This window comes from Pelobates fuscus, chromosome 5 (assembly GCF_036172605.1).
Source record: "Pelobates fuscus isolate aPelFus1 chromosome 5, aPelFus1.pri, whole genome shotgun sequence".
NCBI classification, from domain to species: Eukaryota; Metazoa; Chordata; class Amphibia; order Anura; family Pelobatidae; genus Pelobates; species Pelobates fuscus.
The window spans coordinates 261,061,763-261,087,413 of NC_086321.1; the positions used below are offsets into that span (position 1 = coordinate 261,061,763).

Below are 25,651 nucleotides of genomic sequence, written 5' to 3' on the forward strand. Positions count from 1 at the left end.
GGCAGTTACCAGATTTCCATTTGCATAATTGCTGCTCAGCACAAACCCTCCAGTGGATTTGATTGCTGCTCGGCACAACTTTTCCTGTCAGGAAAGTAATATTGTTCGGCACAACTTTTCCTGTCTGAACAGTAAATTCCATTAATCACATTTTATAAGCGGATGAATATGTGACATCAAGAAATTCATCTATTATTTGAAAAAGTAGTGATTTAAGAGATTCCCTTATATTTTCCTGGATACATCAGCAATATTTTCCTTGCATACAAGAAGGATGAAGGACTTCAACCAGTAATCCACTTATAACATTTCAATTAATAGATTTGATACAATCATTTTAAAATGGAAGGAATCCATTGTTTGAGGGATCTCTGGAAACACAGAGATCGTATGATAAAAATAGACTTCAAGGATGCTTACTTAACAGTACCTATTCATGCATATCAACATTTTCTGCAATTCCTTTGGAAAAGCTGAAAATGGCAGTTTACTTGTCTTCCTTTCAGCCTTTCCTTCACACCTTGGTGCTCCACCAAGTTATTCAACCCAGTAGTTGATAATTTTATAAGCAGAGGTGTTTGACTTATTTACCTAAATGATATTCTGATAATGTATCAGGATGTTCACACTTCTTATTTTCACAAAACATGGAACATCACACTTATACAAAGTTTGTGCTCTTGTATCAGTTAGGAAAAAAATGTTATTGAACACTTCTCAATCCACGGAAATTCTGAGAATCATTAAAGACTCCAATCAACAGTACCTCTAAAGAATTGAAAGTCTATTTGGAAAGGAATTGAGGATGGTTCTAAAGAAAGAAACTTTATCCCTTCATCTTCTAGCATGTATTGTGGGCCTTTTAGCAACTTCCATCAATACCATCTTTCCAGTTCTTCTACATTATAAAGCTCTTCAACAATTAAAGGCTTATGAAACCGTCTATCTTATTTGTACACAATTTGGTGGCTGAAGGGGAGATAATTTGGTGGCTGAAAAACATGGATGCATGGAACAGGAAATTGATTTCTCTACAGCACCAGATATTATGATATAATCAGATGTCAGCCTAGTGGGCTGGGGAGCCTGATCAGGAGTACTAACTACAGAATGAAAATGGTCTCTACACAAATCAAAATTACACATAAATCATCTAGAGTTATTAGCAGGATTGTTTGCTCTCAAATGTCTTGCAAGGGACATAGTCAACTGCTGCATTCTTCTACAACATTTCTGCAGTCCAACATATCAAAAGATTTGGAGGTGCCAAATACAAAGATCTGACAGAGTTTCCAAACATTTTTCACGTTTTTATCTAGACTGAAATATTACTCTGAAACCGGAATACCTACCAGGACTGTCCAACATCGTAGCGGATTGGATTTACAGACATCTAAACAATGCCGGTGATGGGAGGATACCCGATATTATCTGCCAAAAAGTCATCAAATATGAGTCCACAAGATGGATATCTCATTGCGACTTGCTTAATTTGCCAAAACCAAAGAATTTCAGGTGATTTCCAGATCCAGAACCTTTTGGAATTTGATGACTTCTTGCTAGACTGGTCAAAAATACATCATTACGTCTTCTCTCCATTCGCGATGATTCCACCTCAACTTCGGTTTCCACATCTGCTGGAACTACTCATAGATTTTCCTAAAATCATACCATTTTGGGAAGATCTTCTATCAACTCTCGATGGAGAATACCATCCAGTGATTATAAATCATCAACTAGAAAAGCTACAATTTCTGGGGAAATTGTGAAGTGTTCTTGCCTCCACCAGTAGTATACAACTGGAGTGGGCGGAGTAACTGTTATTATTTATTTATATAGCACATTTAATTGCAACGTTGTTGCACAGTTACATTAAAACATACAGTTATAAAAACATTAGCAGGTGCAAATGGCCCTGTCTATGACATCACGTGCTGCTGCAGCCTTGCACAGGTCAGAGTATTTTTGCGGTTGCCATCTTCAAACGGTCGTATTTTAAAAACCATAAATCCTACAGTGAAGAGCTTTATATTGTGAGAATCACAAGACCCAGACCTACATTTTGATGTATAGTATGTCTCTGAGATATTAACAAGGAAGGCACAGTCGCAGTTTAGAAATTGCCCTTCAAATGTGAGCTTTGCAGAGTGGCGTTTCAATGAATGTCAATGGACTGCGTGAGTTGCAAACAAATGGTCATATTGCGAAAACAATCAGGACTATGGCTTAGCCGTGGACATTTTTAGTGGCAGCAGGGATAGCTGAACGTTTTGATATAAGATTTGTGTAGGTGGGCTTGAAAATGAGGGAGTAGTGGCAGTTTAGAAATCATGTCCTGATTTTTCAGCTTTTGCCAGCTCCCACTCTAGCTTTGCCATTCATTCCTATGGGACAAATTTCGCCACAAGAACGACGATATTCCGAGAACCATTCAGCGAAACGTTCCACAAAGTAATAGCAACGCGATCGGGAACAATCTGCACGTTTTGGTAAATTTTTGTCTATGTAGTGTAAAAACTGTGGGAGGAGTTAGGGTGGCAAATTTGGCTATAATAAGAATAATAATAACTAGAAAAGCTACAATTTCTGGGGAAATTGTGAAGTGTTCTTGCCTCCACCAGTAGTATACAACTGGAGTGGGCGGAGTAACTGTTATTATTTATTTATATAGCACATTTAATTGCAACGTTGTTGCACAGTTACATTAAAACATACAGTTATAAAAACATTAGCAGGTGCAAATGGCCCTGTCTATGACATCACTTGCTGCTGCAGCCTTGCACAGGTCAGAGTATTTTTGCGGTTGCCATCTTCAAACGGTCGTATTTTAAAAACTATAAATCCTACAGTGAAGAGCTTTATATTGTGAGAATCACAAGACCTAGACCTACATTTTGATGTATAGTATGTCTCTGAGATATTAACAATGAAGGCACAGTCGCAGTTTAGAAATTGCCCTTCAAATGTGAGCTTTGCAGAGTGGAGTTTCAATGAATGTCAATGCAAGGCGTGAGTTGCAAACAAATGGTTATATTGTGAAAACTATCAGGATTATGGCTTAGCTGTGGACATTTCTAGTGGCAGCAGGGATAGCTGAACGTTTTGATATAAGATTTGTGTAGGTGGGCCTGAAAATGAGGGAGTGGTGGCAGTTTAGAAATCATGTCCTGATTTTTCAGCTTTTGCCAGCTCCCACTCTAGCTTTGCCATTCATTCCTATGGGACAAATTTCGCCACAAGAACGACGATATTCCGTGAACCATTCGGCGAAACGTTCCACAAAGTAATAGCAATCCGATCGGGAACAATCTGCATGTTTTGGTATATTTTTGTCTATGTAGTGTAAAAACTGTGGGAGGAGTTAGGGTGGCAAATTTGGCTATAATAAGAATAATAAGAACTAGAAAAGCTACAATTTCTGGGGAAATTGTGAAGTGTTCTTGCCTCCACCAGTAGTCTACAACTGGAGTGGGCGGAGTAACTGTTATTATTTATTTATATAGCACATTTAATTGCAATGTTGTTGCCCAAAGTGCTTTACATTTACATTAAAACATACAGTTATAAAAACATTAGCAGGTGTAAAAGGCTTTGTCTATGACATCACTTGCTGCTGCAGCCTGGCACAGGTCAGAGTATTTTTGCGGTTGCCATCTTCAAACGGTCATATTTTTAAAACTATAAATCCTACAGTGAAGAGCTTTATATTGTGAGAATCACAAGACCCAGACCTACATTTTGATGTATAGTATGTCTCTGAGATTTTAACAATAAAGGCACAGTCGCAGTTTAGAAACTGCCCTTCAAATGTGAGCTTTGCAGAGTGGAGTTTCAATGAATGTCAATGGAAGGCGTGAGTTGCAAACAAATGGTCATATTGTGAAAACTATCAGGACTATGGCTTAGCCGTGGACATTTCTAGTGGCAGCAGGGATAGCTGAACGTTTTGATATAAGATTTGTGTAGGTGGGCCTGAAAATGAGGGAGTGGTGGCAGTTTAGAAATCATGACCTGATTTTTCAGCTTTTGCCAGCTCCCACTCTAGCTTTGCCATTCATTCCTATGGGACAAATTTCGCCACAAGAACGACGATATTCCGTGAACCATTCGGCGAAACGTTCCACAAAGTAATAGCAATCCGATCGGGAACAATCTGCACGTTTTGGTATATTTTTGTCTATGTAGTGTCAAAACTGTGGGAGGAGTTAGGGTGGCAAATTTGGCTATAATAAGAATAATAAGAATAATAATAATAATATATATGTGAGATAACATTAAGTGGTCTTGCTATGCAAGAACACTTAATAATAATAATAATATATATGTGAGATAACATTAAGTGGTCTTGCTTTGCAAGAACACTTAATAATATATATGTGAGATAACATTAAGTGGTCTTGCTATGCAAGAACACTTAATTAACGATTGTCGCCTAGCGAATTCTAGGAAATCCTAAGAAGGAAGTTTCACAATAAACTCAAGACATCTTACCAGAAGGTTGGGTTTCCTGTACCAGAGTCAATTACCGATTAGGCTGGAAATTTTGGTGTGATTGGCTTGGAGATGTCTTAGAATCTGATTGACACCTCTCTTCCTAGAATCACGAACTTCTTATCTAGGGAAAGTGTGCCATACGAATAATGTATACAGATCAGCTATTTCTGCAAAACATGTATTTTCTGAAAATGTACCAATTGGAAGGCATCCTCAAGTTTGCAAACTCATGAGAGGTATTCACTTGAAACGTCCTCCTCACCCAAAATATTCCCAAACTTGGGATGTATCTTTGATTCTAAATTTATTTGATTCTTGAAATTAAGGTACTGAAAATGTATCATTACATTTTTTATCATTTAAGCTTGTCATTTTATGGTATCTCATTTCTTTGAAACATGTATCAGATATCAAAGCACTTGATATCTATTAGAACATTTTCTCTCCAGATGGCAAAAATGTTCAAGTGGCAAGACGCATTAAGACTAATCTGTCTTCTGGATTTTATTCTGCTTTCCCTCAAAATCCTGTTAAGGATGTAGAATTCTAAGCCTAAAGAGATGGTTTTATCAAAGTCTGTACAGATGTTAAAACTGCAACTCGATAAATACTTGCAAAAATATAATATTTAAGTATATAATTTTTAATTTGTTGTGTAATAGCTTCTTTGTATTTTACAAAAATCAGAAAGTGCTTCAAACTGGGGTTTTTGCCTTCTTTCTTCTTTTGGGTCATCAGCAAAACTAGCTGTGAGAAATGCTGAACTTGGTGGATACATGTTTCTTTTCCGTATATGTAACTATGTAACACAGGTTCCTATATTTTAAAGCACCAAAGTTTCAGTCCTTGTTTAAAAATTCACTTGATAAAGGCCCCATTGTGAGACCGACATTTTGTTCATGTTTGATCCAACAAATGCTGAATGATGCTAGTTGTATATCAGGTCTCTCTTTAAACTTGTTTACAAATGAGTCATATGGAAAAAAAAAGACAAAAAAAACAATATGTAAAGTAAAATTTACAATTACGCAAGATGTGTAATGAAAATGTGGACCATATGTCTGACTTAGTAACCTGGCTTTAGTTATAGCAGCCCTAACAGGTGTCATACAAGCAAAGAATGTGTGCTAGCTTCCAGAAATTGCATACAGCAGAATAGAATAAGAAAATGTACATGTATAAGACAATATAGTAGATATTGTAAAGCAAATAAAAGGGTATTTTACTAGTTAAAAAGACACTCAGCTACGGTTGTAGTCTCATGGACATATTTTACTTTTTGTTATTTAATGCTTTATGCTTTGCCAGTCAATTAGCAATTTACACTTTATATGAAGGCATTTGTGTCATTCTACATCCGTACATATCATCTTTGGTGTTTGACATGTTTTTGTGCCACATTTAACATTAAAGAAACCCCAAGATAATTTGCACAAATTGAAGTACTGATTCCTCTTGTAGGGACAGCTATTGCAGACTGCCTTTTTTTTAAAAAAAAAAATGAATAAAGAAACAAAAGAATAACTAAACATAATAAAACAAGTTATCTATGTTAGATTGGTTAAGGTATAGTATACAGTCAACAGGGCTGGTGCAAGGATTTTTCCCGCCTTAGGCGAAAAAAAATTTGCCACCCCATTTGATCCACCTTCTCATACAGACTTACATACACTGACCCATACACACACTGACTCATAAAGACACACACACAATGACCCATGCAGACACAGGCTGGCCTATACACACAAACAGACCCATACACACAAGCAGACCCACACACTTACCCATGCAGACACATGCTGACCCATACACAGATGATACATACACACACACACTGACTCACAAAAACAAACACACACTGACCCATACACACACTGACTCATAAAGACACACACCCATACACACACTGACTCATAAAGACACACACACACTGACAGACATACCCCTTAGAGAAGGGGTATGAAGAAAACCACCTACAGGGGGTATTGGAGACCGTAGAGAAAACGGATAGATATCTACTTTTACAATACAAACCAAAAGACAAGAAGGACATTTTTAATATCCCTTTTATTTGCAACTACAACCAAAACAGTAGACAGATTCAACAGATTTTAAAGAAACACTGGCCTATTTTAAGAAAAGACCCCATGTTGTACACGGTATTACCAGATATGCCAAAAATGATACACAGAGGAGCACCGAATCTAAAACAGAAGTTGACACATAATCATATTAGGGATAAAATATCGAGCACCTTTTTTCATCAGGAAGGTTTTTTCGGATGCGGTATTTGTTTGGCCTGTAGAAGTACTAAAGAGGGAAAGAGACACCTCACAAAATTCCAGGACCCGAAAAATAAAAAAGAGTATAAAATAAAGGACATGATCACATGCTTCTCGAAAAGAGTTATTTACATACTCTAATGCCCCTGTAACCTCATGTATGTAGGAAGGACTAAACGACGTTACAAGTGAGAATAAATCAACACATACGAAACATTAAAAAAGGATTTGATAAACATAGTGTTTCGGTACACTTTAACCCCTTAAGGACCAAACTTCTGAAATAAAAGGGAATCATGACATGTCACACATGTCATGTGTCCTTAAGGGGTTAAAGAAACACATGAAAGCAACCCCCAATTTTTGGAATTTTTTGGTATACAAAGGGTAAACTTAAACTGGCGGGGGGAAGATGAGATCCCAAAACTAGGAAGAATTGAGACCAAATGGATCTTTAATTTGAATACCCTGATCCCATTTGGTCTCAATGCAGACTTTGAACTATGTCATTTTTTATAATCACTTCCCCTATACAATATGTGTTAAATACATCCCTATAACCCTTTGAGTGTCTACAGATAAAGCTATTTCAATACCAAAGAGTCTAACCTTCGATTTTCCAACTTTATTCTGAGTCTAATTTTATTTTATAGTTTTTTTATATGCATTTTAATAATCTGTCTGTTATCCAGAAATATAAGACTATACATGTGCACCCTTTAACATACATAGGAAAACGCAAATACACTCTATGTGCAATATTATCACCTCTATTCTTAGGACTATGATGATTAAGGACATTGATACACACAAAATAATAATGTTCAGATATATCCATATAATATCTAGTCCTGCAAAAGAGTTATTTCCACCAGTAGCACTGCACTTTACCATCAGTGGATTTACATTGCACTCTATATAGAAGTATATAGCCCATTTGTATTAGATGAAAGAGTATTGGAAATAGTTAAAAAAAAAAAAAAATAACACACTTTCTTCTGATGTAATACTTTTATCTAGAGGTGAATGCGCATAAAGATTCCGAATTTCGGAAAGGACTTTTTCTCTCCGCTGAAAAACGGACTGAACCGGAAGTTACGAAGGAGGAGCAAAGTACTATGGGATTTGGAGTTCACTAAGGTACCGTAACCGGAAGTGACGTAACACCACTAAAGCATCGGGAAGGAAGGAAGCCAATTGGCTAATTGACGAACAGGCGGTTTTTTGAGCGTATAAAAACCGGAACCGGCAGAATGCAATCCACGGCCAACTGAGGAAGCTGTTTTTCAGCGAAACGCGTCTTGGCAGAGGAGGACGGAACTACTACTGCACCTTAAACCTATATTGACTATTTTTTATTTTCTAGCATTGTGTTTATTTTATATATATATTTTTAACCATAGTTAATAAATTATTTATATTTGACTGCTGCATCCTGCATTTTGTCCGGTAAGGGGAAGTGTCACCTCAATTTGACACTAGGCCTACAAACTTAGAGCCGAGGACAAGTAGGCTCTAAAAACGGTGAGCAATTTTGCTTTCATTATAAATTCATCTAAAGAAAGTATTTTTGAAAATACTACACCCAGAATCCGGTCTCTATTTTCTCTTATACCCATATGGTGGCAAGACAAAAAGAACGGAAAGAAAAAGAGGGGTTAAGCTGTCTACCTTAAAGACACGGAGGCCTGGAAGTTTAGAGCCTAAAAACTAAAAAGGCTCTAAAAAATTTGAGTAATATTGTACTCACACCTAATACATATCATTGTGTACATACAATATTACACTATTATTCTGTATTTTTTTCTCTTTTATTTTTCATGTATACCCCCACAAGCTAATTAGATTGGGGTGAGTTATTCATATTATTCACTAAGCGCTGCACTCTAATTTGAGACCCGAAGAGTGGAAACACTAACCAGATCCCGAGTTATTTGGTTTTTTTTTGGTGTTGTTTTATGGTGGGATATTGGGAATACCCACAGAGTGTTCACAGCAGCTGAACCTACTGTCATCACAAAATCCCTTACTAAAGCGCCATTTTCCACACCTTTTGTTGTTTACATTACAGGTTGACCTATACACAAAAAGAGACCCATACACACAAACAGACCCACACATACACACACACTGACCCATGCAGACACATGCTGACCCATACAAAGACCAATACATACACACACACTGACTCACAAAAACGAATACACACTGACCCACACATTCACACACACAAATCCCCCCCCCACACACACACACCCATATGTACAAACACACACACAGACCCATTACATACACACACAGACCCAAGCAGACTGACATACACAAACATAATAACTGACGGTGCTTGACTGGGAGAGGGGTCCTGACTTAGCAGGCTGTGGTAAATGCCAGGCCCACATTCTACCGGGTGTTAGTCTACAAGTAAGTGCCGCGGCCCACTATATTTAATCAATCCAACTTGATAGGGGAACAGCCAGACAAGCAGTAAATCCACTGCTGGCACCCCACCAAGTAGACGCCTAGGTGGCTGCCTACTTAGCCTATAGGACGCGTCGGCCCTGACAGTCAATCAGGTTTTAAATTTTTAGAAAGATAACACAAGCTTTGAACTGCAGAACCTGCACACAGAAATTATCTCTGCTAAGAGCAGAGAACAAGGTGCAAATCATGCATCAGGTGCCCTAGCGCTTGGACGCCCCATAGAGCACAGTGTGAAGTTTTACTTTTCAGTAACCTTTCCATTGTGGAGATTAATTAAACATACTGCTCTTTTTTGTTTCTTAAAATGTATACATGTTATACTTTTAATGTATTCATTTTTTAGTAAACAAACGAGAGCAGTGCGTTGCATTGCTTGCCACTGTGGCAATGGAAAGGTTACCTTTTGCCTAGGCATTTATGCCTAGTCAGTGTGCACAATGAAGCCTTGCTGGTGATCCTCAGTTAGTGGAACCTTAAACACTGAGAACATGCAATGACACCTCCTTCAAGGAATACTCCAAGCACCATAACCACTACAGCACTATTATTTCCTGTTGTCTTTTGCACGAGAATACAGTTGCAGAGGCGGCTCTCTAATTAGGCGGTTTAGGCGGCCGCCTAAGGCCTCGCGCTTGCTGGGGCCTCGCGGCCGCCTAAACCGCCTGTTGGGAGAGTGTGTCAGGTCCTCGGTCAGTGACCGAGGACCTGACACCAGGAGGGGGCCCGGCGGCTTGCCCGGTATGCCGCCGGGTGCGAGGCCCCTCCTGGCTGCCCGGCCACCTTCGCAGACACTGGTCTGCAGCTCCGCAGTGTGCAGAGCTGCAGACCATGTGACTCGCGAGAATTGGCCAATCAGAGCGTTGCCGTGGGTTACCACGGCAACGCTCTGAAATCTCGCGAGATTACACGGTCTGCAGCTCTGCGGAGCTGCAGACCGGAAGTAATGGCCACCGGACCACCAGGGAGCCCACTGGACCACCAGGGAAAGGTAGGCTCTCCCTCCCCATCACCATCACCACCCCCAGCCGTACCCCCCACAGCCTCACCACCCCCATCACCAACCATCACCCCCACCACCCTCAGCCTCACCCCCCCACCCTCACCATAACCCCCAGCCTCACCACCCCTCACCATCACCCCCCTCAGCCTCACTCACCATCACCCCCCTCAGCCTCACTCACCATCACCCCCACCACCCTCAACCTCACCCCCCCTACCCTCACCATCACCCCCATCACCCCCACCACCCTCAGCCTCACTCACCATCACCCCCCACCACCCTCAGCCTCACCCCCCCCACCCTCACCCCCACCACCCTCAGCCTCACCCCCCCCTCACCATCACCACCCTCAGCCTCACTCACCATCACCCCCACCCTCAGCCTCACCCCCACCACCCTCAGCCTCACCCCCCCCCACCCTCACCCCCACCACCCTCAGCCTCACCCCCCCTCACCATCACCACCCTCAGCCTCACTCACCATCACCCCCACCCTCAGCCTCACCCTCACCCCCACCACCCTCAGCCTCACCCCCCCTCAGCCTCACTCACCATCACCCCCCCCACCCTCAGCATCACCCCCACCACCCTCAGCCTCACCCCCCCTCACCATCACCACCCTCAGCCTCACTCACACCACCCTCAGCCTCACCCCCCTCACCATCACCACCCTCAGCCTCACTCACCATCACCCCCACCACCCTCAGCCTCACCCCCCCTCACCATCACCCCCCACCACCCTCAGCCTCACCCCCCCACCCTCAGCCTCACCCCCACCACCCTCAGCCTCACCCCCCACCCTCACCATCACCCCCACCACCCTCAGCCTCACTCACCATCACCCCCCACCACCCTCAGCCTTACCCCCCACCCTCACCCTCACCCCCCACCACCCTCAGCCTCACCCCCCACCACTCTCAGCCTCACCCCCCACCACCCTCAGCCTCACCCCCCCCACCCTCACCATCACCCCCACCACCCTCAGCCTCACCCCCCCACCCTCACCATCACCCCCACCACCCTCAGCCTCACTCACCATCACCCCCCCACCCTTAGCCTCACTCACCATCACCCCCACCACCCTCAGCCTCACTCACCATCACCCCCCACCACCCTCAGCCTTACCCCCCACCCTCAGCCTCACCCCCCACCACCCTCAGCCTCACCCCCCACCACTCTCAGCCTCACACCCCACCACCCTCAGCCTCACCCCCACCACCCTCAGCCTCACCCCCCACCACCCTCAGCCTCACCCCCCACCACCCTCACCATCACCCCCCCTCACCATCACCACCCTCAGTCTCACTCACCATCACCCCCCCACCCTCAGCATCACCCCCCACCACCCTCACCATCACCCCCCACCACCCTCAGCCTCACCACCCCCACCACCCTCAGCATCACTCCCCCCACCACCCTCAGCATCACCCCCTCGGCCTCACCACCTTCAGCCTCACCACCCCCCACCACCCTCAGCCTCACCACCCCCCACCACCCTCAGCCTCACCACCCCCCTCAGCCTCACCACCCCCCACCATCGCCCCCCCGCCACCCTCAGCATCGCCCCCCCGCCACCCTCAGCATCGCCCCCCCGCCACCCTCAGCATCGCCCCCCCGCCACCCTCAGCATCACCCCCCCACCACCCTCAGCATCACCCCCCACCACCCTCAGCATAACCCTCCGTCACCACCCTCAGCCTCACCCCACTCACCATCACCCCCTCTCACATTACCCCCTCTCACTCTCACATTACCCCCTCTCACTCTCACATTACCCCCTCTCACTCTCACATTACCCCCTCTCACTCTCACATTACCCCCTCTCACTCTCACATTACCCCCTCTCACTCTCACATTACCCCCTCTCACTCTCACTTTACCCCCCTCACTCTCACTTTACCCCCCTCACTCTCACTTTACCCCCCTCACTCTCACATTACCATCGCGCCCCCGCTCCCTCTCACCATCGCGCCCCCGCTCCCTCTCACCATCGCGCCCCCGCTCCCTCTCACCATCGCGCCCCCGCTCCCTCTCACCATCGGAACCCTGCTCCCTCTCACCATCGCACCCCCTCTCCCTCTCACCATCACTCTCACCATCACTCTCACCATCACCCCCCCCCCCCATACACACACAACACACTTCAAGCAGCTACCCCATACACTTGTCTCAGACAAAAACGCAAACATGCTCACAGAGACATACATTCAGACACACAAGGATACTCTCTGTCAGACACACTCTCAGGCACATACACAGGTAGACAGCGCATCAATGAGTATATGTGACACTTTTTTGTTAGTGGGGCCTCATGTTTGCGTTTCGCCTAAGGCCTCATAAAGTCTAGAGCCGCCTCTGTACAGTTGGCTCTACACAGCTAACCAAAGCTAAACAGGACTATGCAGGAACCCACTCTTTGCCTGAGAGCATAAGCTGAACGCTCTCCAACAATTAGTGCAGTCTTTCATTAGTCGTGCTTTGCTCTATAGCAGCGTTTCCCAATTGGTGTTCCGTGGAACCCTAGGGTTCAGCAAGAACAAAACTGGGGTTCCCCCCGAGGCTGGGCTGACGGGCATGCGAGGGAGCACTGTCCTCTGTGTGGTCCCTCTTCAGCTCCCTCGCGCACCTCACTGATACTGGAGCCGGAAGATTACGTCATCTTCCGGCTCCGGCATCAGTACGCGGCGCCCGAGGGAGCTGAAGAGGGAGCACTCAGGGGACAGTGCTCCCTCGCGTGTCCGCCAGCCTGCCCACCCAGTGATCAGCCGTCAAAGTAGCCCAGCAGCACCACTGGACACCAGGGAATCCCCTCAGCACTCCAAAAGGTAAGGAGGCTGGGGGATTAAATTAAAAAAAAAAAAACGTGTGTGTGTGTTAGCGTTAGTGTGTGTGTGTGTGTGTTAGTGTTAGTGTGTGTGTTAGTGTGTGTGTGTGTGTTAGAGTGTGTGTGTCTGCTAGTGAGTGTCAGTGAGTGTGTCTGTTATTGAGTGTGTGTCTGCTAGTGAGTGTCAGTGAGTATGTTACTGTGTGTGTCTGTTACTGAGTGTGTTTGTGTGTGTCTGTTAGTGAGTCTGTTTGATGTCTGTTAGTGAGTGTGTGTTTGTCAGTGAGTGTGTATGTTTTGTAAGTGAGTGTGTATGTCTGTCTGTCGCTGAGTGTGTCTCTGTCAGTAAATGTGTCTGTTAGCTAGTGTGTATGCGTCTGTTCGTGAGAGTGTGTGTGTCTTCAGCACTTACCTTTCTACAGCGCCGGACTCCCTTGGCGCTGGGGATCCCTCCGCCTCTCAGCTCCGAATGTGCATGTGCTGCAAGAGCCGCGCGCGCATTCAAAACTCCCATAGGAAAGCATTACTGGATTAACCCTCAGTGAAACATAGCCGTTTCTCTGAAACGGCTATGGTTTCAGCTGCAGGGTTAAAACTAGAGGGACCTGGCACCCAGACCACTTAATTGAGCTGATTCGATCTGGGTGTCTGTAGTGGTCCTTTAAGTTTAAGTGCATCTGCATGCACTGGTGTACATACTGCGGTCGCAGGGGTCACAGCCCTTCAACCCCTGCGACCAGGTGCCCGCCGCCATGTGTTGCGGCAGAGTAAGCACGGGGAGGGTGGCCCACGGATCAATTTTCGCACCGGGGCCCCATGGGTCATGTGTACGCCACTGCCCTGTAGTCTCGGATGCTGGGAGGAAGTGACTCCCAGACATGAAGAATGCCACGCTGGAGGTAAAGAGTGGGGAGTGCAGGCCACCCCGCAGGGGCCATCGTGGTCGTGGTGCTGTGATTCCCTTTTGCCCTAGGATAATGCCCAGTTTTCAGAGGCCACGTACCCTGAACTTGAAAAGTTCTCAGGACATAGTTGACTGGCTAACACAGGACACCCAATCTTCTACAGCTTCCGCTCGGAACCTTGACGCACCATCCTCCTCCAGCTTAGCTTCGGGCACCTCTCAAGACACCACTCACCGCCTGCCGCCACCACCAACACTAGCACCACAGCCGCTTCACTTGGTATGTCAGAGGAGTTATTTACACATCCTTTTTAAGAAATTAGTGATGCGCAACCATTATTGCCAGAGGATGTAGATAACAGGGATATGTCTCAGGCAGGCAGCATTACACACATGGACGTACGGTGTGATGATGATGATGTTGTACCCGCTGCTGCTTCCTTTGCTGAGTTGTCAGATACAAGTGAAGCGGTTGATGATGACGATGCGTCCATGGATGTCATGTGGGTGCCCGCTTGGCAAGAAGAAGAACAGGGCGAAAGTTCAGATGGGGAGACAGAGAGGAGGAGGAGGAGACGAGTTGGAAGCAGGGGGAGGTCGTCGCAAGGAGCTAGTGGCACAGTCAGACAGCATGCATCGGCACCCGGGGTCAGCCTGACAGCACGCCAATCAACGCATGCAGTGTCCACCACCAGAATGCCGTCATTGCAGAGCTCAGCAGTGGGGCATTTTTTTTGTGTGTCTGCCTCTGACAACAGCGATGCCATTTGCAACCTGTGCCAAAAGAAACTGAGTCGTGGGAAGTCCAACACCCACCTAGGTACAACTGCTTTGTGTAGGCACATGATCGCACATCACAAACGTCTATGGGATCAACACATGAGTACAAGCAGCACACAAACTCAAAGCTGCCATCCTCCTCCTGGTCCAGCATCTTCAGCCACGTCAACCACTGCTGTCCTCCTTGCCCCCTCTCAACCATCCGCCACTTCATCTCTCGCCTTGAGCAGTTCCCGCTCATCTGCCCACAGTCAGGTGTCTGTCAAGGACATGTTTGAGCGTAAGAAGCCAATGTCAGAAAGTCACCCCCTTGCCCAGCGTCTGACAGCTGGCTTGTCTGAACTATTAGCCCGCCAGCTTTTACCATACAAGCTGGTGGAGTCTGAGGTGTTCAAATAATGTGTGGCTATTGGGATACCGCAGTGGAAGGTACCCAGCTGAAAATTCTTTGCACAAAAGGCAATCCCCAACCTGTACTCGATTGTGCAAAAGGAAGTAATGGCATGTCTGGCACACAGTGTTGGGGCAAGGGTCCATCTGACCACTGATACCTGGTCTGCAAAGCATGGTCAGGGCATGTATATCACCTACAATGCACATTGGGTAAACCTGCTGATGGCTGCCAAGCATGGAATGCGTGGCTCTGCAGAGGAGTTGGTGACACCACCACGACTTGCAGGCAGGCCTGCTGCCACTTCCTCTACTCCTCCTACTCCATCCTCTTCCATAACCTCCTCGGCTGAGTCCTCTTCTGCTGCTGCGTCTTGCTCCACATCAACGGCACCCCCCCAGCTCCCCAGGTACTATTCCACATCCCGGATACGGCAGGGTCACGCCATCTTGGGTTTGACTTGCTTGAAAGCAGAGAGTCACACCGGACAAGCACTCCTGTCCGCCCTGAACGCACAGGTGCAAAAGTGGCTGACTCCGCAGCAACTGGATATCGGCAAAGTGGTTTGTGACAATGGAACAAATTTGTTGGCGGCATTGAAGTTGGGCAAGTTGACACATGTGCCGTGCATGGCACATGTGTGTAATCTGATCGTACAACGCTTTGTGCATAAGTACACAGGCTTACAGGACGTCCTGAAGCAGGCCAGGAAGGTGTGTGGCCATTTCAGGCGATCCTACACGGCCATGGTGCACTTTGCAGATATCCAGCGGTGAAACAACATGCCAGTGAGGCGCTTGATTTGCGACAGCCCGACACGTTGGAATTCAACACTCCTAATGTTCGACCACCTGCTCCAACAAGAAAAAGCCGTTGGGAATTTTTTTGCCACGTTACTGGATGCTCATGCGCAATGCCTGTAGGCTCATGCGTCCTTTTGAGGAGGTGACAAACCTAGTCAGTCGCACTGAAGGCACCATCAGCGACATCATACCATTTGTTTTCTTCCTGGAGCGTGCCCTGCGAAGAGTGCTGGATCAGGCCGTAGATGAGCGTGAAGAGGAAGAGGAAGAGTTGTGGTCACCATCACCACCAGAAACAGCCTTATCAGCATCGCTTGCTGGACCTGCACCAACGCTGGAAAAGGATTGTGAGGAAGTGGAGTCAGAGGAGGAATGTGGCTTTGAGGAGGAGGAGGGACCCTCGTATAAAAAGGCTGAAGGAGAACGACCTGTACTAGGTGTCCACGCTACTAGACCCCCGGTATAAGCAGAAAGTGGCTGAAATGTTACCAAATTACAACAAGTCAGAAAGGATGCAGCATTTGCAAAATAAATTAAAAAGTATGCTTTACACAGCGTATAAGGGTGATGTCACAGCACAACGGGAATCTAACAGGGGAAGAAGTGAAAGTAATCCTCCTCCTCTCACGACCACGCCGGCAAGGACAGGACGCTTTAAATACGTGTTGTTGATGGAAGACATGCAGAGCTTTTTAAGTCCCACGCACTGGCACAGCCCTTTGGGATCCACCCTCAGAGAACGACTCGACCGACAGGTAGCAGACTACCTCGCCTTAACTGCAGATATCGACACCCTGAGGAGCCATGAACCCCTTGACTACTGGGTGTGCAGGCTTGACCTGTGGCCTGAGCTATCCCAATTTGCGATAGAACTTCTGGCCTGCCCGCTTCAAGTGTCCTGTCAGAAAGGACCTTCAGTGCAGCAGGAGGTATTGTCACTGAGAAGAGAAGTCGCCTAGGTCAAAAAAGTCTAGATTACCTCACCTTTATTAAGATGAATGAGGGATGGATCCTGAAGAGACTGACAGTGGACGATACATTCGACTAAAAAAGGCCTGATGAGATGAGCTGCCTTGGGCTAAAAATGGTGACCCTATGTAGGAGGAACAGTCCCTATTCTGCTCTGTGTCAGTGTGTATCAGGGTCCCTGAGGACAGGTGTCAATCCATATCTGCCAAGTGACCCTATGTAGGGGGAGCAGTCCCTATTCTGCTCTGTGTCAGTGTGTATTAGGGATCATTAGGATAGGTGTCAATCCATATCTGCCAAGTGACCCTATGTAGGGGGAACAGTCCGTATTCTGCTCTGTGTCAGTGTGTATCAGGGATCATTAGGATAGGTGTCAATCCATATCTGCCAAGTGACCCTATGTAGGGGGAACAGTCCCAATTCTGCTCTGTGTCAGTGTGTATGAGGGTCTCTGAGGACAGGTGTCAATCCATACCTGCCAAGTGACCCTATGTAGGGGGAACAGTCCCTATTCTGCTCTGTGTCAGTGTGTATCAGGGTCCCTGAGGACAGGTGTCAATCCATATCTGCCAAGTGACCCTATGTAGGGGGAACAGTCCCTATTCTGCTCTGTGTCAGTGTGTATCAGGGTCCCTGAGGACAGGTGTCAATCCATATCTGCCAAGTGACCCTATGTAGGGGGAACAGTCCCTATTCTGCTTTGTGTCAGTGTGTATCAGGGATCATTAGTATAGGTGTCAATCCATATCTGCCAAGTGACCCTATGTAGGGGGAACAGTCCCTATTCTGCTCTGTGTCAGTGTGTATCAGGGTCCCTGAGGACAGGTGTCAATCCATATCTGCCAAGTGACCCTATGTAGGGGGAACAGTCCCTATTCTGCTCTGTGTCAGTGTGTATCAGGGATCATAAGGATAGGTGCCAATCCATATCTGCCAAGTGACCCTATGTCACTTCTGTGTCAGTGTGTATCAGGGTCTCTGAGGACAGGTGTCAATCCATATCTGCCAAGTGACCCTATGTAGGGGGAACAGTCCCTATTCTGCTCTGTGTCAGTGTGTATCAGGGTCCCTGAGGACAGGTGTCAATCCATACCTGCCAAGTGGCCCTATGTATGGGGAACAGTTCCTATTCTGCTCTGTGTCAGTGTGTATCAGGGATCATTAGGATAGGTGTCAATCCATATCTGCCAAATGACCCTATGTAGGGGGAACAGTCCCTATTCTGCTCTGTGTCAGTGTGTATCAGGGTCCCTGAGGACAGGTGTCAATCCATATCTGACAAGTGACCCTATGTAGGGGGAACAGTCCCTATTCTGCTCTGTGTCAGTGTGTATCGGGGTCCCTGAGGACAGGTGTCAATACATATCTGCCAAGTGACCCTATGTAGGGGGAACAGTCCCTATTCTGCTCTGTGTCAGTGTGTATCAGGGATCATTAGGATAGGTGTCAATCCATATCTGCCAAGTGACCCTATGTAGGGGGAACAGTCCCTATTCTGCTCTGTGTCAGTGTGTATCAGGGTCTCTGAGGACAGGTGTCAATCCATATGTCAAGGTGTCAATATGTCATATGTCAGGTGTCAATCCATATCCATTGTGATTTAGGAATGTTAGGTGATTTCTACCCTTTATGGATTAAAACCAGACTCTGCATCAACTGTGTAATTTTCAATGGGAGTTTTGCCATGGATCCCCCTCCGGCATGCCACAGTCCAGGTGTTAGTCCCCTTGCCTTGAAACAACTTTTCCATCACTATTGTGGCCAGAAAGAGTCCCCTGTGGGTTTTAAAATTCGCCTTCCCATTTAAGTGTATGGCGGTTCGCTCGGTTCGCCGGTTCGCGAACGTTTGCGGAAGTTCGCGTCCGCCATTCCCGAACCGAAAATTTTGTGTTCGCGACAACACTATCAAACACCAATACTACATAGAAATGTATATCCGCATTTAAAAATGTTGATACACCATGTGAAAGGGTTCGACGGGAAAAATCAATTGGGAACTCCTGCTCTATAGGTACTCCTGGCTTTACATGCAGGAGAAATCGTACGCAGTGTCGGTGCCCAGAGAAGCTGGGTAAACTGACAAACCATAATAAAATGTTTACACAACTTAATGTGGGACAAAGTCAGGGTACTTCCTTCACCAAAACCACTACAGTTGGTTATACTTGTTATAGAGCTTGAGGTGTACCTTTACCAAGGTTTCTACAGGCTTCCTTTAACCCTACTTCCTCACATCAGATACTAAAATAGATTTTGTGGTTAAAAATGCAGCTTCTGAAGAAAGGATCACAAATGCTTAAAAAATCTAAGCCACTATCTTGAAATAAATAGATTGTATCATTCATAGGAATAAACGCTATCTTTGTTTAATGTATCAAATCACATTTACTTTTTAGTACTTAAAAGAAATCTGTGACCTTCAAGCTAAACATATTAAAACTTCAATGACCCTTAGACAAATCCACACCTGACTCCAAGTCCTGAGCTTTTGGTTAGTTTTATTTTTTCTAATCATAACAAAACACAGCTTTCTATTCATGATCACTGGTCTGTAAAATAAACATAAAAACTCTGGATACACCCACAACATTTCTATCTCTTGATATTTGTATTGATGACATTATTCACCTAATGCACCATCCACCTCCACTAAAATAGTACGTTTACCAATAGTTAGGGAGGCTTAGCCTGCTCATTCATAAGAGAGGACAGAGCTGGAGGTTTTGACTGGAATCACACACATGTAAATTAGCAGCTAGTGGGAGTGACTTAGGTGGGTTCACAAAGTAAGGAGTATTGAGCTCTCTTTGCTTTGCAAACTCCAGACATTACAGCACAGACAGCCTCTGTGCTCCAGGACCACACTCCAAGACCCTGTTCCAGAATTCCTCATGGTGATGAACTTGCATAGCAAAGCAGCCTTTTAAAAGTAAAAAACAGCAAAATCCAGGAGTGATATTTCATTTCTCACCTTGTCTTCTCAACTCATCCCCTTCACCAACTTCTACAGCCCACAGACATGGCAGTGTTTTTCTAGTCTGCTGCTACATAGAATTGGGAGAAATCTTTTTTTTTGCCTTTTACTGTCCCCAAAGGCGCACTGATACCGTGGCATGATCTACAAGGATTCCAGTGGCATTCTGTGGATGTTTTCAATGTGACACCTTTGGGATTTTAAAACCAGGATTCCCTGAAAGAAGTAGGCGCTCTATGTAGAAAGGTAAAGGAAAGAAAACTCAGGATCTTTTTTTTTTATATATATAGATTTTTGGCTTTGACTGCTGTGGTTATAATCCTGCAACGTGGAGCGCAAGAAATATTTGGAGCAGGTAAATGCATTCATTTGTCCTAGCACACAGATATTTAATGTACTGTATCAACTGTTGGCAGAGGTTACTTCTTACTGCATTGGAAGTAGTTAAGTTATTAGTTTCATAGTGTTTTTATGAGTCTTTATTTTTTTTTATTTTTTTATTTTTTATTTTTTAGCAAAATGTGCAGTTAATTAGCACTGATGGTCTGTTTGAAGTACTCGGACTGCAATTCTCCTCACTCTCTGCCAGCCGTTCATAGTTCTCTATTTACACGTGTTTACATATGTTTATGATTGTGAGTGATTAGGACACAGTGACGTCAGCTTGTGATGCAACTGATTAAAAGGTAATACTAACTATGGTTAGAATTAAGTGACAAATAGTGAAAACACTGTGTACTGTGTGTAACCAGTGCTCTCTCTGAGTAATCAATGTCTTGTTTATCTGTGTTCTAAGTTGTGTACGAGTATGAAATGTATAGTATGTAATATAGATGCACTATGCACTGTAGTGCGTGGTGTATGTAGAATAGTAAATTCAGTGTATAACAGTGTGTAACACACTGTATTCCATATATGTGTGTGTGCACTATACAGCAGTAGTGTATGTATAGTATATGCGGGATTTATCATAGTGTGCAGTTGGATATACCGGTGTTTCTGGACTGTGGTACTCCTTATGAAGTTTCAGAAAGTACTTTAATGGTTTAATTATGCAGTGTTATTACTATTCTTTACAAATCTATTCTTTGCCATTTTATATCAAAAGGTATAAAGTGTTCGGTTATTTATTGCTAAATGGTCTCACTTTATCTAGCTTCAATTTTGTTTACTGTAGATTTTATTTTGGCTTTGGTCTTCTTATGTATGTTAACCCAGTACTAAAATTCTGAACTTGTATTTATAAAATGCGTGTGATGACAGTAAGAGCAAGTAATGCAAAAATGAGCAATCAGTACAGTAATAGTTAAAAGAGAGATGATAGAACACATTGCATAGTATTAACATGAGACTGGTTCTACTCATCATATTCATAAGGTTTAAAGGAAAAGACATCATTTTACCAAAAATATTACATTTCAGTTATTTTTATTCCACTTTGCCTGTGTGTTTTCCCTTTCAATCACTTTGGTACTTACATGTAAGTATTTAAATTGGGCAGACTAGATGAGCTGAATGGTTCTTATCTGCCTTCACATAATGTTTCTATGTTTATGAATGTAAAAAACAAAATAATACATATAAATATGTAAGATTAGTTGTCAGCAAATATACAGTTTGTTAGAACTGACATAGTTAAAGAAACAGTGTATGCTCCTAAACCAATCTATTTTAAAGGAACACTCCATGCACCACAGCCACTACAAAACAATGTTATGTACCAGGAGTTGCCTGGTTTCTCTCCATTGTAAGTTTTCAAATCATCAACCAGGCACCGTTTCTCCCCTCCACAACTTTCTATGGAGAGCTGAGAGTTCTCTATCTAGCAATCGGCTGACTAAATGATCTAACGGAAGCTTCTGCTTAGGCTCTTATGACTCTGCATATGAAGTAGTAGAGGAGCTGCCCCCAGCGTACCCCAGATAAGAAGTCAAACCATTGTAAAATGGGTTGACTCCTTAGAATTGGAGGGGGAGTGTCCCTTTAATCTAGTGGTTTTCTGTTCAAAGATGTTGTTCATTTTCTCAGACAATGTAGAATATTGCTGTTTTTTGGAAAACATTGAGAAGCATTGGATTCAGTCCAGTCCCAGCAGCCATCTGGGATTTAGGCATCATCTCACAAGACATAATCTGTGGAAGCTTACATGGGCTCACAGGATCCTCCAAAGATTTCAGTGTTGTACTCACATCAATGCACAAGACTACAGCAATGACATAGCTCCTGGCAGATGTAGTGCCAGGAGCTGTAGAGGATACCCAGGATATAGATGGATGTGGCTGTGAGTGAAAGCTTCAGGTAAGTTCTGTTAGGTCAGGAATATTTGGGCACTGATACAATGTTCACAATTTTGGCTCTGTACGCCACCAAAATGGATTTGAAATGAAACAACTGAGATCCAAAATGTTCATTTGTAATACTTTGTTGAGAATCCTATGCAGGCTATGACTGCTTGAAGTTTGGAACACATGGACATCACCAAATGCTGGGTTTCCTCCTTTGTGTTGATTTGCTAGGCCTTTATTGCAGCTTTCTTCAGTTGTTGTTTGTTCATGGCTTTTTCTGTCTTAATTTTTGTCTTTATCAAGCGAAATGCATGCTCATTCGGGTTGAGATCAGGTGATTGACTTAGCTATTGCAGAATAATCCACTTCTTTGCCTTAAAAAACTCCTGGGTTGCTTTCGCAGTATGTTTTGGGTCATTGTCCATCTTTAAATGAAGCGCCGTCCAATCAACATCCCTGAATTTGCCTGAATCTGAGCAGACAACATATCCCAATACATTTTAGAATTTATCTGGCTGCTTATGTCTTCGGTCACATCATCATCATCAATAAACAGTAGTGGCCCACTGCCATAGGAAGCCATGCATGCCCATGCCATCACACTGCACCCACCGTATTTTACAGACACTGTGATATATTTCAGAACATGAGCCATCGCAAGCCTTTTCCATACTTTTTTCTTCCCATCATTCTGGTATAGTTTGATCTTAGATTTTTAGGAGATGATTATAAGGAAAAACGTTATAATCAGTGGGTGGAGTGCTAATTAATCAACAGGCAGATATTTGCTTACCCTTGACTGAGAAGTTATATGGGATCTCGATGTGGGGTAATATGTAAAGAGAAAAAAGAACAAAACAGATCTAGTGCAGATGGTATTTTAAAAGTGCCAAACACAAAGTAGAATAAGTCGACACGCTCAAAATCTTCAGAGCCTGAGGATAAGGCTGTATAACAACGCTGATGTGCTTTTATAGGCAGCACCCCTCCTTCTTGGATAGATGAAAAATCTCAGAGTAAACAAGACAATGAATTATGGTGCAGTATATCTGGATGTATCATTGACAATAACCACTTTTTAAAAACACACTCTCACCTTTTGAGAGCCCATAGGGGCCTTGGCTCTCAGGTGTAAATGTCTGGTGTCAAATTTTGGGGTGACACTCCCCTATCTGGAACCTGGAACAGGACAGACTACCAAATCTCGTGCAAATCTACTATTTATTCAGTATCAATACGCGTTTGGTTGGGTAAGCTTCTTCAGTTGGCTATGATGTCTTCCAGGTCTGGAAATTCATTTAAATATCCATGTTCAATTAATCCATTCCGGTCACATGGTGCGTGTCCTCCAATCAGGGAGCTCTATGGGCAAAATGCCCTTACTCTAATGTGATGGTTCCTCGTTCCACCGGAAGTGAGGTCAATTTCCAGCAGTTTTTAATGATGTGTATCTCCAGCTGAGTCTACTGGAAGTGACGCGACGAGATTTGCGGCGCGTCACTTCCAGTTTCGTCAGTGGGTATATTGGCTGTTTTCATAGTCCCCTGTATGCATTTTCCCCTCATGAAAATTTTCAATGTCCATTTTGAAAGAGGGAGAGGGAGAGGGAAGAGAAAAGAAGAAAGTATCAGATTTTAGGATAATGATGAATTATATTTATATGAGCACATATACTTAGTCCCGTCGCGTCACTTCCGGTAGACTCAGCCGAAGATACACATTATTAAAAACCGCCGGAAATTGACCTTACTTCCGGCGGGACGAGGAATAACCTTCACATTAGAGTAAGGGCATTTTGCCCATAAAGCTCACTGATTGGAGGACACGCACCATGTGACCGGAATGGATTAATTGAACATGGATATTTAAATGAATTTCCAGACCTGGAAGACATCACAGCCAACTGAAGAAGCTTACCCAACGAAACGCGTATTGATACTGAATAAATATCAATTTCCTAAACCATTCCTCCAATTTGGATGTGAATACACTCAAAGTAAAGCTGTGATATTGCACTTTAAGCCCATATTTAACTAAAATAAATGTTGTCAGTGTCTAAATATTTTCAGACATAGCTGCATATCTACCTTCCACTGCACTCCACATATACCAGATGTTAAGCAGAGATGTCACCTTTACAGGTCTTTGCAAAATATGCAAATACCCTAAAACTGATAGATACACTTTAATGAACCAAAACCAGAAATCCACATAAGTAATTATGTATATGTATGTATAAGGAAAGTCCTATAGTTTGAATAGAAATGTTGACCAGTTTTTGTACTGCCATATATGTATATAAAGAGAGATATCTTAACTTTAAATAAAGTTGCACCATGGCATTTAACGGACTAGGAGACGTCATGTTCAAGTCCTTGTTTGAGATATATATATATATAAATGCACGTGGTTCCAGCACTCGCTCTCCCAGTCTTGCCCTTGCCTCGGTGCAAATCACTTATGCCAAAATATAAATATCAAGTAAGGTGCACTCACAGGACTTTGTAAATAAATCTTGACCTTTTATTTAGTAATTATACACCAGAAAATTTGACAACGTTTCAGTCCTCTATGGGACTTTTCTCTCTCTCTAACATAGGCGTGCGCACGGGGTGTGCCGGGTGTGCCTGGGCACACCCTAATCCCCGCGGCACGCCTATGTATTGAGACCGGCAGGGGAGATCTCAGCCTCCCCTCCCCGTCTCACATGCAGGGAGGGAGGCAGGAGAGGACCGGCGGAGCTCTTGCCAGCAGCTCCGCCGGGTTCCTCTCGCGAGATCTGAGCGTTGCTGCGGGGCTAGAGTTCACTCTCCACTGGACCACCAGGGATGGCAGCAGCAGTACAAAGGATCCCCCCTCCCAGGCATAAGGTAAGAAAGGGGGGGGGATAACTGATCTGCCCCCACCTCCACTGGACCACCAGGGAAGGCAGCAAGGAAGGATCCCCCCTCCCTACATGAAGTAAGAAGGGAGGGGGGATATTAAGTAATGTACCCCCACCTCCACCCCCCACAATCACCCACACACACACATACACAGCACCTACACACATACAGCACCCACATACATACACAGCACCCACACACATACACAGCACCCACAGACATACATAGCACCAAAACACATACAGCATCCACACACATACACAGCACCTATACACATACACAGCACCCACACACATACACAGCACCTAAACACATACAGCACCTACACACATACAGCACCCACACACATACAGCACCCACACACATACAGCATCCACAGACATACATAGCACCAAAACACATACAGCATCCACACACATACACAGCACCTATACACATACACAGCACCCACACACATACACAGCACCTAAACACATACAGCACCTACACACATACAGCATCCACACACATACACAGCACCTATACACATACACAGCACCCACACACATACACAGCACCTAAACACATACAGCACCTACAC

At 44.5% G+C, this 25,651-nt stretch overlaps 1 protein-coding gene across 2 annotated transcripts in view; it reads left to right on the top strand.

Moving 5' to 3' along the window:
- Positions 1–19,747: 19,747 nt before the first annotated feature.
- LPAR1 (lysophosphatidic acid receptor 1) overlaps positions 19,748–25,651 on the top strand; it is a 163,577-nt gene continuing 157,673 nt past the window's right edge. The window contains exon 1 of one of the 2 annotated variants that reach the window (XM_063455258.1): positions 19,748–20,147. The gene's annotated coding sequence lies outside the window, so the exon portion shown is untranslated. The other variant, XM_063455256.1, reaches the window with a different exon arrangement.